Here is a 5,999-nt window from a genome sequence, read left to right on the forward strand (position 1 = left end):
GTACTTACATGGTAACTCCTAAGGAACTGTCCACTTAATATAAAGTGTAAAACGGTCATAACCTACTGTGTAATATGCAAAACCCAAACCTCTGTGAAACACTGTATTAACAGTGTACTTACATGGTAACTCCTAAGGAACTGTCCACTTAATATAAAGTGTAAAATGGTCATAACCTACTGTGTAATATGCAAAACCCAAACCTCTGTGAAACACTGTATTAACAGTGTACTTACATGGTAACTCCTCAGGAACTGTCCACTTAATATAAAGTGTAAAACGGTCATAATTACTGTGTAATATGCAAAACCCAAACCTCTGTGAAACACTGTATTTACAGTGTACTTACATAGTAACTCCTCAGGAACTGTCCACTTAATATAAAGTGTAAAACGGTCATAACCTACTGTGTAATATGCAAAACCCAAACCTCTGTGAAACACCGTATTTACAGTGTACTTACATGGTAACTCCTCAGGAACTGTCCACTTAATATAAAGTGTAAAACGGTCATAACCTACTGTGTAATATGCAAAACCCAAACCTCTGTGAAACACTGTATTAACAGTGTACTTACATGGTAACTCCTCAGGAACTGTCCACTTAATATAAAGTGTAAAACTTTCATAATTACTGTGTAATATGCAAAACCCAAACCTCTGTGAAACACTGTATTTACAGTGTACTTACATAGTAACTCCTCAGGAACTGTCCACTTAATATAAAGTGTAAAACGGTCATAACCTACTGTGTAATATGCAAAACCCAAACCTCTGTGAAACACCGTATTTACAGTGTACTTACATGGTAACTCCTCAGGAACTGTCCACTTAATTTAAAGTGTAATTGTTAGGGTCAATGTTGTGTACCATCAGTGTTGTTACATGATAATTTCATAGGAACTTCCCACTTACTTGAAAGTAATTTAACAATTGCATGGGTAAAATGGCCAAGTATTAAACCTTGATTACTTCTCGGTAAATCAAGTATAGAGGACTGCAAAAAAAAGAGGGGGGGAAATGTAGTAAAGCTAAACAATGTTTATTAACACATTAAACTCAACAGTTTAACAGATTCTGAAGCAAAACTTCAGTGTACTTGCAGCTGGGTTAACACTAGAACAGCATTGTATAATTCTTGATATTAATTATTGTTCTGAAATGGTAACTGAGGTTAATTTGACAATTTTGGTCATGGTTTAAGGAAAATCACAGTGTAGCACAGTGAACTGGCGTGAATTACAAAATTTACCTTAACAATAACGTCTAAACATAATTAAATAAGAGGATTGGAGGTTTTGTCTTTCTATCTCAATTTATATTTTATTGGCAGCAGTTTACGCTCTTTTTTGGATTTTTCTATGTCAGACCTTAGGTCTGCTGTCAGTGACTGCAGGCACCTCTTTGCAAAGTCGCAGAGTTTCTCCTCCTTGACTCTGAACTTTGAGAGGCTTCGGTAAAACTCTGGATCAACAAGCTGTATTTCAGCCACAACAGCTGTTAATGCCAGTGTATTTCGGTCAACCCCGACTTTGGTGCATGCATTACTGATACTCCCTTCTTTCTTGAAGGCGTGAAGAACTTTATTGTACCGCTTCAGTACATCTTCTGGGGTTGTTGCTGTAAAAAGAATAACCAAATTAAAACCAGAATAAAACAAGACTTGCATCAAACTGATCAATTTCCAGTTGAAAACACACACCACACAAACATATAAAAAAATCTTGGTGCTCTTGAACTGCTTGCATTTTTTACAAAAAGTTTCCTATCATACAAATCATGTTCGCATTTCTCAGACATTTTCTAAATATGTTAATGTTCTAACAATATTGGAAATACATCAAAACTAGGGGTCAACTGATTTTTTCAGGGACAATATCAGTACCAATTGTAGTCAGGGAGACTGATAACCAATATGTGCAATGTGTTATATGGAGTAAATACACATCAACAGAAAGATGAGATCCAAAAACAGAACATGCGCTTACCACGTGAGCTGTGCTTCGTATTTGACCTGGTAGCACTCTTGGTCTTCTTTTTATGACCTATTTACCTCTTCCGAGGAATGTTGCTATCAGATGACTCTGAAGAGGAGCAAGAACTCAGGGACTCCTCATCAGTGCCACTGGTGCTGGATTCAGTGCTTGAGTCCAAGATTTTCTTAACTTTCTTTTTTGCCCCTCTGTCTAAGAACACAATAACACATTTAGTTAGACAAAAAGTCAAACATGCTTAGAGAAGTAATCAGCATTTCATGATTGATGTGGAAGTAAAAAAAAAAAAATCACTATCAGTAATTACTAAATTATTTAATAAAACAGTCAATAGAGCAAAACAGATATACTGTATGTTTCTTACTTGAGAGTTTTAGGACAGTTTGACGGAGAAAATCTCGTTCCTCTTCAAGTGCCTTTATTGCCTGGGCCATGACCATCAGCTTGTCTTTATCCTCCAAGGAGGAAGACTCCTCATGTCCTCCTTTAAAAACAATGTAATATCAACAAAAGATTTTTTTTTTTTATGAACAAGTAATAGAAAATCAGCGGTATCACAGTTTTCATTTAGGCCAGTATGACTGATATTAGTAATTTATACTGATGTTTTGATGAAAACTTTTTGTCCAAATTTTAAACATTTGTCATGCTTCAAAAACTATAATTTTTAATTTAAGTGAACTTAAAATAATTCTCACTTAAAAACATAATAAATTTCATATTTACCTGTACCTTTCCTATCATATACAAGAATTGAATATGGTTATAAAAACACTGCACTGCATAAATTAAAAATAGATGAATCCTTATTACGCTACAAGCGTTCTTTAGTCAAGAGCAATGAGTAATTTTCTCTGTTCCCTATGTTCTTTGGTTAACTTTACTGATAGAGAGAAACAGAGGCTGCTGTCACTAAGACTTGCATCTGCTGACAGGATCTCACGCATCTCATTCTCTTACTACTGTACTCTTTACTCTTTAGATTTTATTTAACTCATTAAAGACTGTTCCTCGACAAAACAAACATTTTTACATAAATGTGTGTTATTGTTCGTTCAAGCGCAATACTGGCGCGCAAGTCTTTCTGAGTGTTGTGTGTGTGTCCGGATGTTCTTTTTTGTCTTGTCGTGCATGAATGGTTAAAACCATTTGCGTGAATAAAAGCGTGATCGTATAACAATAAGGATGACAGAAATAACGGATGCTGCGTTAATTGCGTTAAAGCTGGACAAAAATGAAATCGCATGCGTTTGTGTTAACGTTGACAGAACTACTTGTCATACATTGTTGACAGAAAAAGTGGACAAGACCTCAGCTAGAGCAGCTGATCTCAAATTCAAAATGCATACAACCTGGGCTGCATTTCCCAAAAGCATCGTAACCCTAAGTTGATCGTATACCAATTGCCACCAATGGTCTCTATGATCAACTTAGGCTAACAATGCTTTTGGCAAACACAACCCTGTTTAGTTCCCCATTAAGTAAATGCAAACTCACCTGCTTCTGGAGATGCCACTTCAACAATAGAAAAGTCATTGTCACCATCTTCTTTACCTTGGTGTTCTTCATCTATTTGCTGGGACAGATCATCTTGTAAAACCATAAAAGAATAATGTTATTGTCTGACAAATGTAGCCAAACTGATGCAATGTTGCATCAGGGACATTCGTCAACACTTAACGTGAAAAGGCTTAGCCTAAAATGGCTCAGTGTTCCAAAACTATAGTCAATGATAATCAAATTTTTATGTACAGTATATACAGTATATGTGTGTGTGTGTGTGTGTGTGTAATGTAAGGTTTGCACCATATCTGCCCTAAACTAACAGTGTTGGCGATTACGTAAATATTTTTTTTTAAGTTTCTGTAATAGTTAATCCACACCAGGACACAGTAGTGTTTCTAAAGCTTAAATACAACAATTTTACAAACAAATTTGGGATTTAGTGGATTCAAAGACTGCACAAAATGTTTTATGAAAAGCAAGTCTTTGGGAACAAATAGAAACTATTTGGAAGTCAATAACAACAGAGGCTGTGGAAAAGTACATAAAAATGCCAGGAAGAATGCAAACGTTATCAAGACCGGAATAGGCCATACAAAACATTAGGCCTACGTTTTTTGGTTATTTTGTGTGATTAAAAAATATTTGTTTCACTTACTTTTTTGCATAATAAATTACAATTATATTTTTAGTTTTAAACCATTTTTTGACAGACTCCGAAAATACATTCTCTTTATTTTGACAGGTGCTGGAGGTGTAATAAATTTGACAAGCACTGTATAGAGGGCAGTTTTACCTTATTAAACCTGTGTATCTGCGTTTTTCAAATACTTAAATTTAACCAATTACTTTATTGAATCACAATTCTACAAACTGTTACTGCCACCATCAACGAAAACTATTTTGAAACTGCAAAGGTGGAACATAAGCTGCATCTGACATGGCATTTATGTTTATACTGTTTAATGATGCTCATGTACATCTACATTGCATACGATAAATAGCCTGTAAAAAAAACATTCAGTATTCCTTTTTTTTATTAGAAATAAAGACAACATTGAAATATAATAACGTTACTAGTAGTAACACTAGCATGAAAAACAAAATGGTTATTGAAACTGGGAATATATTAGAAAGCAATCAAAAAACACTGAAGCAGTCCATGACTTCAGTCTAATGCGAGTTACGCAAAATTAATCTCTTACTTGCATCTTTTCTGTCTTTTTCTGTTGTTTATGATAGGCTAATAAGAGAGAATTCAGAATTTATTCAGTAAGCGCATGCAACCCTCATGACGCGATGACGAATTAAAATGTCTCTGATTGGACATTGCGTTCATCAGAAACATGTTTGATTGGTTATAATGTTCAACACCGCAAACTAAGTGTAAAATAAATCATCATCATAGTGGTACTACTAGCTAACATTAGGTCATAAGAAGAGCCGACATGTTAAGTTACCTTTGTCCAAGTGGTCCATGGTATCAGGTGCGCTGCGTTGGAGGCAGTTCCTCTTCAGGGAAACCCCTTTCTTTCGTGGCATACTGTCGTGTGGATGTAACGTTAGGTAAGTAAGAGGATTTCAATTGGCAATACAACTTGGGGAGGCCGTTAACTGTTTAGCTAGCTGTCGAAATACTCCTGAGTCCTGATCAGTCTATGGTTCTGATAGGGATCAAGTTGGCGGTTCAGAATGCAACAGGCCAATCAAAACTAACTTACGTCATGGGACAACTGTCACGTTTCACGTAGGCAGCCATTTATCAGTGCGGCGCCAAAAATTTAAAATCGGACAGTAAATAAATCTATCTAGATGGCTATGTGTTCAAGGCAATTAAATAAGTTAATACGCCTATGCAGTAGTGGAAAACATAGAAAACAAATAATCAAATGGCTACAGAAGAAAGGCTTGCTGTGCAAGGCACCAAGTTGTCACCGCTGTGGAAAAAAAATGCGAATTACAACACACAGTGGACGTGATGGTTATATATGGTAAGTAAGTTAACTTTGGCACCCAGTTTAATTCGTTATTTGGATAGCCTAGTCAACGTATATTTAATATAATTAATATAATATAGTTAATATAATTTTAGGGAACTTGCTTCTTAGATTTACTAATATAATTTTGCACTGTTTTTTTAGGACATGTCGAAGAAACACGCATCGCAGAATTACACTCTCCATTCGCAATGGATCACTGTTTAATAACTCGAGAGTTCCTCTGGTTAAGTGGATGGAGTACATATACAGGTAACGTATAGTACCCAGGCACTGTTTAAAACTTTATTTTACTCTGTCATTGTTACAGTGCAATTATATATTTAAGTACTTAGTACTATTAATTAAGTGCATGCACTTACTATAGAGTTAGGATTAGGGTTTGGTTGGTTAGTTGCATGTAATTATGCACATTTAACTGTTGATCCTATTGTAAGTACAAGTAACATATGTAACAAGGACACTGTAAAATATAGTGTTACCCAGGCACCTAATAAATACATGAA

At 35.3% G+C, this 5,999-nt stretch overlaps 1 pseudogene across 1 annotated transcript; it reads right to left on the bottom strand.

Moving 5' to 3' along the window:
• Window positions 1–1,305: 1,305 nt before the first annotated feature.
• On the bottom strand, window positions 1,306–5,038 carry LOC308704840 (annotated as a pseudogene). The gene is made up of 5 exons: window positions 4,957–5,038; window positions 3,491–3,583; window positions 2,358–2,477; window positions 1,988–2,185; window positions 1,306–1,619 (listed from the first exon to the last, which is right to left on the bottom strand). The product of its transcript is annotated as an uncharacterized misc_RNA (transcript).
• Between the last annotated feature and the right edge of the window lie 961 nt (window positions 5,039–5,999).

The sequence above is a fragment of the Scardinius erythrophthalmus genome, assembly GCF_964197995.2.
Source record: "Scardinius erythrophthalmus genome assembly, chromosome: 2".
NCBI classification, from domain to species: Eukaryota; Metazoa; Chordata; class Actinopteri; order Cypriniformes; family Leuciscidae; genus Scardinius; species Scardinius erythrophthalmus.